The sequence below is a fragment of the Etheostoma spectabile genome, chromosome 2 (genome assembly GCF_008692095.1).
Source record: "Etheostoma spectabile isolate EspeVRDwgs_2016 chromosome 2, UIUC_Espe_1.0, whole genome shotgun sequence".
In the NCBI taxonomy this organism is placed as follows: domain Eukaryota; kingdom Metazoa; phylum Chordata; class Actinopteri; order Perciformes; family Percidae; genus Etheostoma; species Etheostoma spectabile.
The window spans coordinates 21,393,277-21,405,202 of record NC_045734.1 but is presented as its reverse complement, the minus strand read 5'-3'; positions in this window follow the sequence as shown (position 1 = coordinate 21,405,202).

The window sequence follows — 11,926 nt, the reverse complement described above, 5'->3', positions numbered from 1 at the left end:
GGTGTTTCTGGCTCTGGAGCTGTGGAGTCTGGATATGTGGTTGGACTCAATTGCTGCTTCCATGTCCCTGCCCAATACCCTCTGCTACAATTCTCCATGTCTCCATGTCTCTGTGTGTCTCTCTCTCGCTCTCTTTATCTCACCGCCAACCGGTCGAGGCAGATGACCTCTCCCCCTAAGCCATGGTTCTGCTTGATTCCCTTACTGGAAAAGTATTTTTGGTAAGTAAATGTAGAAGAAAACCAGGTGCACGTACGTGTGCATGCATGTATATTTAATATGTAATGGGATGGGGTGAGGCACTTGGCAAGAGTATATTTCATCATCAAGCTAAAGAAAGCTCACAGCGTCACTCCTCCAGGTTCATACAGGTCTACCTGATGTAATTCTGGCACCACGTGCCAGAACAAATCAGTAAAAATGTTGCGGTTCTGCAAAAACATATGGGAATCCCCCATTGTAGGGTAGCGTGTAGCAGGCCTATGGTGTGTGTGTGTGTGTGTGTGTGTTTGTGTGTGTATGTGTGTAGATGTGTGCGTGTGTGCTTGAGAGAGAGAGAAAAGGAGCTACAGTTATCCCAAGACATTAAAAAAACTAGCCAACAGCCATCAGACTTCAATCTTATCATGGTACGGCCTTGATGATGATAGATGCAAGGGAATTGCCCACATCATGTGTGTGAGAGAGAAAATGTAAGGAAAAGGGGAAGATAGGGAGAGTTGTTTCATTATCTTCATGTAGCCGGAGGAATTAGACGCCACACAGGAAACAATTAGCTATATCAGGGATTTTTGTGGCTTTTTTTCTGGTTAATTTTATCATTGACCACAATTCCAACAGGTCATTTTATAAGAGTGCATAAGCTACTGAGTTCTTTTGAACAAAAGCTCATGTGCTTACCGTTTTTTTTGTTTGTTTGTTTTTTGCAGTTTTTAACATCAGAATGGCTTAAAAGAAAACTTACACTTAAAAATAAATAAATAAAAAGAGTTTGTGTTTTCTTTCCATGGTTGTTAATGTAATTGAGTGCAGCTGTTGGGATTTTCTGTGCAGAGCTTTGTGTCTTGGTAAGGTCCTGAATGTTTGGCCAAGACATGCTCACACAGGGAAACTAAGTAAGAGCAGGGCATTTGTGTTTTACGTGCACCCAAGTGAAAGCACTTGGGAGTCCCATACACAACACAGACGCACATATGCTTACCGAGGCTCCCTGGCTGCTGGAGCTTCTGCATGAATGAAGACAAGCTTGCCAGTTAGAACAGCAGTGAACAACTGGGAAGCAGCTGTGCTGACGGAGCCCTCTGTGAGAAAGGAAGCAAGGGAAGTTGTAACAACAACATTAAAACCAAGCAAGGATCTTCACAGCAGAACGGTATCCTTACAACAATTTGTAACTGATATCAGTTTAACCCTTGTGTGGTGTTTGGGTGTGTGGGACCAGTTTTCCAGATAGAAGAAAAATGATGCTATTTACAATTTCTTCTAACTCAAACTGATTGCACTTGACTCGTTTTCTGTAAAGAACATTTAAAAAAAATTCAATGACTGCACACGGTACACCCCCTCCCTCTACACATAACTATTACATATGAGGTATTCCAGTCTGGACCTGAGTCTGTTTAACTGTAGGTGCAAGGAAACTGTGTCCTCGTCCTAACTGGACCGGGTGTGTGTGCGTGTGTGTGTGTGTGTGTGTGTGTGTGTGTGTGTGTGTGTGTGTGTGGTGTGTGTGTGTGTGTGTGTACAGTATGTGTGCGTGTCTGAGTGTAGGTGTCTGTATGCCGGATGTTGTCTCTCTGCACCTATGCTATGCTATTATTACCACACAAAGTTACAAACATTGTAACATGTCAAGCATTTTCACCTGTTTTGATTAAGTTTTAAGAAGTATGCACCAGTAATGTTCAAAAAGCTTGTTTCTATATAATTTTTTACCTTTTTTATGATTGAATTTCCTTATTTTCAAAAAACGAAAATGATCACACAATCATAAATGTGATGCCACTGGGGTGAATGGCGAATATCAACCATTTTGTGATGAGATCACACCAGTTGCAGCGCCAAATCAACCCAGGGCAAATTGTGTGTGTTGGTGGAGGAGGGCAGCAAAGGTTGCTTCCCTACTTTCCACCCCCTACTTTTGGTGTCCTTGCTTTAACCACACCTATTTGGAACTCAGCCTTCATTTTAATCCCTACACACCTGTTTTGTGACTGCATCTTGTACATTTTTGACAACAAATACTGGCTGCAGACATATGAATACCAAAGTACTCAAAACTATAGTTCCCGCTTCAGTAGATGTCTCTAGGACCCCACTTTGCCATGATGACACACTCACACACCACACACACACACACACACACACACACACACACACACACACACACACACATACAAACACAAACACACACACACACACACACACACACAGGTACACACCTGGCTTATGCCTGGCCACGTTCAGCCCTGACAAAACATAGTAACCCATTTTTTTTTAAATTGCAAAAGTAGAATGTGAACATCCTGTTGTGTGCACAGGCGCTCTGCCTTTTTATTACCACGAGTTTACAGACACGTCTCTGGTGATTGGGTATCACCTGTGACACAGCCAATCAATGAGAGACACATCCAACAAACAAAAGAAAACACATTTTAAAGCCGTTGTACACAGTTTAACACTGTTCCGAGGAAACATGTCCTTCAACCAGGAAACCCTGAAAAAACGTTGCAGATTGAAAACGCCCCTGCTCACTCACAACTTAACTTTATTTGTTGACATGACAAATATAATCATGGGGTAATGTTGATGTTGAATGATGGTTTGCCTTTTCAATAGAGTTAAAATGAATGCAAAACCTCATATCTCTAGTAACAGTGAGGCTTTATGCATGCTAACATTAGCCCCCCATGCAATTGAGAACACAGTGATTGACGCCTGGCGCCCAAACGACCAGGACATGGACTCCAGTTGTGCCTGTTAAAATATCGACAGATATCTTTTACACATTTGTATCATTAACTGTAAATATTAATGGACAAAGCATGTGTGACGTCACCCATTGGTTTGTGGGGATCTGCTATGAGTTGTCCAGCCATCTTTGTTGCAGAGGTGACGATTTTAGACTAGAGGGAGGACTAAGGGCGGACCCATTGACTGTTAGGTGGTATCTTACTGTAACGTTAGCTGAGAGTTGGCAACACTGCTTACACTCTATGTTACACACTTTCACTGGCAATCTGGATGCAACTGCTGCTGAAAACTAGCCCACATAATTCAAGGTAAGATTTTGCTTTGCTAGGTTTTAATTACATCTATGTCCCATAGTTATATTACATATAAGACAATAAAATATATAACTGTCAATCACATCATAGCCATGCCCTAAATCCTCGATTTTAACATCAACGAGACCATAATTCAAAAACTGAACATCATTCTGTATTGCAGAAGACTTGAAACGAGCGATTGAGACCATAGACTTATTATTAAAATGTTAACTGAGGTAATATATCAAGTGAGAAGTCATAGAAGTCAAGTCTCATAGACTTCTACAGAAACCAACCTCCTTTTACAACTTCACGTGTCGCACCCTGCTGGAATCCAGATAGAATGCAGGTTTGAGGCACTTCCGCCTTTGCAGCACTTCGACGAACCGGATTCTTTGTCCATTAATATTAACCGTCTATGATTTGTACAGGATTATTTAACAAGATATGTGTTTATTTACAACTACTTGACAAGATGGGGTTACACGGTCCACTCTGCAAATCTCTAGATCTCTAGGAAGAAAGACAATGATGCACTTAGCGGAATAACAATGATGTCACTCTATGCTGCCACCTTGTGAACAAAGTCTGCCATAACAAGTGAGACTGTAGCGGTCCTCTACCAATCTGCTTAATATTTTACCTAGATTTAAACAATGTTACATTTAAATTAAAACAACAAAGAATGTAGGCATTTAAATCTGAATAGATTAGATTTACCACCCAGTAACATTGCTACAATTGAATACAAGCACTTTTGTCACGCTTACATTTTGGACTTTATTCCTGTCATTTTATTTAACTAGCAATCATTTCTTGAAATTTCTGATTTTTTGAAGAATTTACTGTGTAAGCAGATTGTGTTTCCATCTTTACAGTTTGTATGAATACGTATGAATAAAAACTTGATACCGCCACTGTGCAGAATGAGGGCCGTAAAGGAATTGTTTGGTGAGCATGGAGTTGACTGGCCTTTACCTGCACAAAGCCCTTTTCAAAACCCAGTCCAACACATTTCAGGTGAATTGTAATGAAATGTTCCATCAGCTAATATCAGTTGTTCAAGTTATTTTTTTAATCTATTGATTTGTGTACACAGACACGTTCATCTTGTTTGTTTCGTGCGTTGGGATATGATCTGTTGTTTTTGGGGGCCGCAACAACAGGGAAATTAAACGCCACATGCTGGAGATGGCGGCGGTCTCTGGGGGACAAAAACAGCGGAACGGTTAAGTTTAGGAAAAGAACGGGGAAAGGAGACGTCACGCCAGGACACGAACCGTGGTCTCTGGGGGACTCAACAACAGGGAAATTAAACACTAAATGCAGTCTCTAAGGTGAAAGTCCAGTGTACCATAGGCGTCCTGTGATCACAAAAGATGATTTAAATTTGTGCTCACCACCACAAAAAAAATGACATAAATGTGTCCGGGTACACGAATCAATAGATTAAATAACGTGACTATTTCACAAACTGCCGTGAGACTAGGTTCCCATTCAACACAGATAACAACATCTCCTTAAGGTACTGTGGAAATCATAGTGAAGATGTGAGAAGTCATGAGGAAGTTACAGAATAAGTCATATCACACTCTGGTGTAATGTAACATGCAGTTCCCAGGAGGATTAATGCTAATGACTTTGGTAATTCCTTGACTTTTCCTGTAGTGCCACCAGCAAGACAACATTTTAATTCTCAAATACTTAAACATTCCAGCCTAAACTGTACTTAGTGCTAATTAGTTTGATGAGCTGCTAGCATGGCTGTAGACTCAGTCAGTGTAGGGAACATGCAGTGAGCTGACCAGATTTAACCTGTAAATGCAAAGATAAATAAATATATCTTGAGTCTATAGGTTTCTTCAAGGTGAGCAGCGCTAATGCACCTTTTTAACTTTTGGGGTTTCATAATTTGGTCACAAATTGATCACTAGTGTTGCAGTGCAACTGGTGTAATTACTGGTGTAGGCTTTCCCTCCTCCATCAGGTTATCTGTATATCCCCAACTTCCTACAGGAGAGTTTACCCTGGGATTTATGGTAATCACACTCAAATTGCTGCATGCTCAGCAAAACCCGATGAGCTGATCAAATCCGAGCAATTTGCAAAAAGAGAACAATCAAGGGAATGTTTTAGCTTGTCATTGAAAGGGAAGTGCACAGTTATATAAAGACAAACATAAGACGGGAAGTGTCTGTCATTGGCAAAGTTTCAGAAAGGCTATAAGTTCACTGTGGACTGAGGAGGCTAAACATGTCATTGACAGTAATTGTCAGACTACATGCACAGTTAGGGTTAGGGTTAGGGTTAAAAATTAACACTATAGGCCTACTGCATTGTTGCATTTATTGTATGATGACGTATTGTTTTCAGGAACCAATGTTGCAATTCAGCTGTGAAGCAGGAAATCATTGAGCAACATGCAGTGATTGCAGTATTCTCGTGGCTTAAAGATCCAATGACATGCTGCTTTTTGGATGCCTTTACATAGACCTTAGTGGTCCCCTAATACTGTATCTGAAGTCTCTTTTCCTTTCTGGTGCAGAATCACAGCCACTAGAGCCAGTCCAACTATGAGCTTTACTTAGAACGTGCCATTTCTGTGTCTGTAGCTTTAAATGCTATTGGGGGGGGTAACTTTTTCCCTTAGGACGTCATATGGGGGTTAATTAACCAGCTCTTTGGTCAGTTTGTCAACACTAACACCTATCGCCATTTCTAGCTACTGGGGGGTCGCTAGCATCCCCCAGCATAGGCAGGGTGGGGGAACACATAATAATGTTAAAAAAACTCATAAAGTGAAATTTTCATTCCATGGTACCTTTAAAGGAGCTCTAAGTGATGTCACGCGTGCGGGGGGAGGGGACGGGATGAGGAAGAGGACGGGGGCAATCTAGTCTAGTTTTGTTTCAAAAATGTCAACAAGAAACAACGTCACCCAACATCGCTTAGAGAACCTTTAATAACGGGCTCTTGACATAAATGCTATTGTCATGTATTGTAATTGCATTGTAACTATCCAAAAAATAATAAATGTATTGGTAAATAAAATAAAAGTAAAGGATCAATAGTAAACAACATTTGCCTGTAATCAATTAAACTGATCAAAATCAATTTTCACCCATGCAAAATAACATAACAAAAACAAACTCTCAACAATTAACACCACTGCCTTTGATGTCTAAGAAATGCCTACAACAATAATAATGTGTCAGTTCTGTTAATAGTAAATATTTACATATACAGTATTTGCTCTCTTGTAATATATTTTATGCGTATTGTTCTTTTTGTTCTTGCTATGTTGTAATGCTTTTTTGGTTGCACAAAACTACAACAAGAAACACTGAAAAGCGCATTAGTAATTACTTTTACATTTATTCTGTAAAGCAATGTCAGGATATGAAAAGTTATTGTGTTTATTTACTCATGTATTGTACTTACAATAAGTACTAGGAGGTTTTGTGTTACATATTCATCTTCTGGTTATCTAACTTTAACACCTACAGTATGGGTCCTGCTGGGAGGGGAAGAATCTCTCTTTCCTCTTCTGAGGTTTCTTCCATGATTTCCCCTCCTGTGCTGAGTGAGGTTTTTTGGGGGGGTTTTCGTAAATCTTCTTAGAGAGCTTGGTCCAGTCAGGAAGCTTTAGTCTGTAAAGCCAACGGAGACCTTATTGTGTTATTGCAAATTGCATAAATTTGTGTTACAATATAACATAATCTATCTTTATGACATTTTTTCAAAATTTGCACATTGCAAACAAGTGCTTTAGTAGTAAAATTGTCATTACTCATGGGGAATGACAAGTGAGAAATGGCAGCGGGTGTAATAGTAAAGAAATATAGGAACTGCTTCTGTGGGGGAGTGACAGAGATCGGAAAGTCAACATGAAACAGAGAAAATGAGAAATGTAGCATTTAGCATTAATATGTCATGGCCTACATGTTCAGTTTGCAGAAGGTCAGATGTTGCTGCAGGGCAAACACCCGTGTCTTCTGTTCCTTAATGAAACTAACACACTAGTTAAAACGTTAGCCAACCATTAGGTACAACCATACACACAAATTAATTACTCAAAATGTGCCAGATTTGTTTAAGAAAGCTTAGTCTTGCCCAAAACCAGTCAACTGCTCCCTTTGTATTGCTAAATATAGTGCTGGAGTGTGTTGTTTGAGTCATGGAATAATTGTATATTAGTTTGTCTGGACGGACAATATACTGTACTGTATGTGTTTGACTGCTGATTGATTGTATCAACCTGTTGTGAAGTAAATCAGGAGTTCTGCCAGACCTCTGCTTTTCCACCTTTCATCAGAGGAAGTGACATCAGCATTACTCAGCGAGAAGCTGTAATGTGTCATACGGTGGAATGTAATCATTTCATAAATGGTTGCATGTTTTCCTTACTAAAAATTATGTATCAGAGAGACTGTGAATACAAACTTAAGTATAATGAGTTACTTATGAATCTATACACTTGCACACACACACATGCAGTTTCCATATCCATAGTTGGATTTTCTGTGGTCAGGATTGCGTATGGGCCTTTTTGACATGAACAAAAAACACCACGTCTTGTGCTGGGGGTTCTCACAGGGAAGTTACAGTCTCTGTTTTCACTTCACAATTAGAAAAGTCTCTCTCTTTCTCTCTTTTTTTTTTGCTCTCTTTCTATTTCCCTTATACACATAAAACAAAATTAGCTGACCATCAGCAGAGGCGAAAAACAAAACCAACCCTGGCAGTGCCTTCGCTGTCCCAACAGCAGAGAGTGAAATTACGAAACCTTTCGTTACGATGTCTTTTACTACACTTCATAGGAAAATAAAGGAACTTACAGATATGACATGTTTGACAAGTTTTCCTTTGCTGTGAGGAAACTATTGTGTCCTTTTTTCCATGTGTTAATGAAAGTGTATGAACAATATTATCTTGATCTATTTCTTACAATCATCCTCTCCCCTCCCAAAAGAAAAGAAAAGAAAAGAAAAGAAAAGAAAAGAAAAGAAAAGAAAAGAAAAGAAAAGAAAAGAAAAGAAAAGAAAAGAAAAGAAAAGAAAAGAAAAGTATGTCAGGGTCAAAATACAAAGTCAGGTTGTGTAAATAGAATCCTGGTACTCTTCTTCGCCTGTAGGACATTGTCCATTGTTGGAAACATGTTACCTCGTAGCTATAGGTCAGTGGGTGACAATACAGTGTGCAATAAAACAGAACAGGACTGCTCTGTTTAGTGTCCTCGGCTTTGCTTGTTTATTTCTTTATTTTTAGTTCTTTATTTGTTACAAACTTTACGTTATGGTCAAGAAAACGTTTTGCCCAGCAACTGTTTTTCTCTATCAAACACAGGGAACCTTCGCAGTAGCTAAAACATAGAATTAGAGTACAGTAGATCTGTAACGATGTATGTCAACATCAAATAACTACAATATTACAGAAACTCAAAATCACCCCCAGTCTACCTTGGCTCTTATATTTTTTGGCCCCTAATTGAAAGATAGTCAAGCAACCAATTACTCAGACAATAATACAGAAGAAACATGTGTTTTTTACACATTAGTAAGATTCATAAGTCTCTATCAAACGATATATTTTCAACAGGTCTTTCTGGAGTGTTTGATTTTGTTTTTTGATTAACACTGCGAACAAGTCTCTTGGCATCTGGGATGGTCTGAATGAATCTACCTAAAACCCAGCAGTTTCTTGTGGCAGAATCATCAACAATCACGAGTAAGTGTCCAATTTGTGTCCAATCTCTAGTGTGTGTGCACTGCTCTTGTTACAAGGCATGTGAAAATCACTCCATATCTTTTGACAGTTGAGCGCCCTCTTTTGACCAAAAATGGCCCAAAATAGTCCACGCCAACACAAAAAACGGTGGCTTATCTGGTTAAAGGCTGTCTTTAGGCAGGTCAGCCATTTTTGCCATTGTTTTGATGTTGACCTTTCTGCAGACAAGGCACGAACTTGCAGTGGGGAAACAAAAGCTTTGACGAAGCTGGGACAGCATATCATTTCTTCCACAGTGTCCAATCTTTTCATGACTATCCCTAAGTATCAGAGTAGTAATATGGGAATCCTTAGGTATAATACCTGGATGCATGACTTCAGCTGGCATAGAAGAATTGCTGAGACGGCCTCCAACTCTTTAAAGCCTGTCTTACGGCTTATTTGAAAATAGACCTGACGCGCCTTGAGGAGAGTGGAGTGGAAAGCTGCTTCCTACAGGCTTCTGGGATGCGCAGTGTCGTGGGTGATGGAATATCAAACATTAATTTGTATGCTTGCGGATGGCTTGACGCGCCTGGTGGAAAAAAGGGGTTAGAGTTTTTTTGTTTGTCTTTATTTTATAGGCTTGCATTTGTTGCTCCACGGTTTATTGTCTAATTTGACCAGTTTGGCTATTTCTTGGCCTTTTTCATTTTATTCATATGCTTCAGCATTGCCTTGAGTTTGAGCACCCATGCCACAACCTTTTCAGTTTGTACCGACTGGAATAGTAGTTGATAAGCTTGTTCACAGAGTCTTTGTTTTCAGTTACTCGAATGAGGTTTGTGGTAACTGACTTTTTTACCTCCATATTATCCTCTTCAATCACTAGCTGCAGAGGTTTCTCCGGCCACGCATGCTCTGGTTCTCGAAGAAATGCTGGACCTTGAATCCAATCAAGATAATCATCTTGAAGTTGGCTGCCGTTAGGCCACCAGATGCACAATCAGATGGATTTGTTGATGTATTGATGTATCTCCACTGTAATGGCTTGGATGTTGGAATCCCCATGAGCTACAAATGTCTTGAATCGTATTGTTTTCTATGTAGAAATATGCAGAGGTATGCTGTTACCACACCACTAAATTCAACAGGCTTCAGATGTTTGCTTCCAGCAAAGGTTGAGACCTGTTTTAAGTCGCTAATCAAACTATTTCTGAGCAAACTTGACTGGAACAGGCTTTTCCCAGGTATGTTTCTCTTTAATCAACTGCTGCATCAAAATCTTTGCAGGGAGGACATAATGATGGTTGCCTTCTCCGGGAGTCCTATAAAGTAGTGACCATCAGTGGGGTGTACAGAGTTTCTCACATAGTTCATGAACTGCTTATCCTCTTGTGACATTTCCAACATACCATCACACTACTGAAATGCGACTTCCTGTAGCTCATAAGCACCCATAGTTTTCTGAGTCAGCGTCTGTGGGATCTTCAAATAGACCATTGACATTCCTTCCAAGAGTACAAAAGAGAAAATGAAGTCATCTTCGGCCCCAGTATGAGCACTTGTTTCACTGACAGCAACTGAGAATGCACATTTTCCTCAGTTACCTTTCCAAAGGTAGGGATTTCTTGTTTTGCAAAATGCAACAGAACTGGATATTTCATTCTGTGTGGGCGTTTCCTCCTCTTTTTACACTCTTTGCTTACATGCCCTTTAACTAAGCATCCAAAGCCTAGTCCATTGTTCTTGAGAAAATGTTCTCCTTGTATGGAGTCAAATACATACAGGACTTTATCTTTTCAATTCAATTTATTTATAATAATAAATAGTTAATATAATAGATAATAGTTATCGCAAGACACTTTACAGATAGAGTAGGTCTAGACCACACTCTATAATTTGCAAAGACCCAACAATTCAAGTAATTCCACCAAGAGCAAGCATTTATTGCAAAAGTGGCGAGGAAAAACTCTTCCTTTTACGAAGAAACCTTAGTGGTGAGAAAAACCTCCTTTTAGGAAGAAACCTTGGACAGACCCAGGCTCTTGATAGGCGGTGTCTGACTGTGCCGGTTTGGGGGGGTGATGAACAGTGGCAATAATAGTTACAATAACGATAAAGCAACAATGACTAGAAACAGTAGTTATAGCATGGCATAGCAGGGCACTACAAGACGTTGCAGGACGTAGCAGGGTACAACAAAGGATAGCAGGGCATAGCAGGACGTAGCAGATCTCTGCTTTCATCCATTTCTCAGTTCTGTTCATCAAATCTTTGCAGTTCGATACCTTGGATTTAAACCAGTAAGTTTGGTCGGTCTCATGTTCTTCTCTCAGATAGTTTTACGGACTCATTAAATTTAGTAAATTCCTCATACAGTTTTTTGTAAAGCTTTCTCTCATTTTGGTTAATATGTGTTAAATAAGCATAATTTTTAAGGCTATTTTCTATTAATTTGTTTAATTCATTTCTTAACTTTGCTCTATAAAGGTGACAGGTGAATCATAGTGATGGAGAAATATCTCCCAGATTGCATCGATGAGGGTCAACCAACGTCACTGTGACACACATACAGTTCGTGGAAGTTATAGTCACCTAATTACATGTTACCTATGCTAGGAAGAAGGAGAGATAGCGCGCGAGCGCGCGCGCGCGCGAGAGAGAGAGAGAGAGAGAGAGAGAGAGAGAGAAACTTGATCTGAAGGAATATGAGACAGAACAAACATACTGAATTTAGCCCAAGGTATCGAACTGCAAATATGAACAGAACCGATAAATGGATTAAAGAAAAGTTCTATAGTGTCTCAAATATTTAAGTAAAACAAAGATCTGGAAGGTCATCTGGTCGTTCTAGCAGTATGAAATCCAACAACAATCTTTTGTTTCGGCTGCTACTTCAGAGAGAGAGAGAGAGAGAGAGAGAGAGAGAGAGAGAGAGAGAGAGAGAG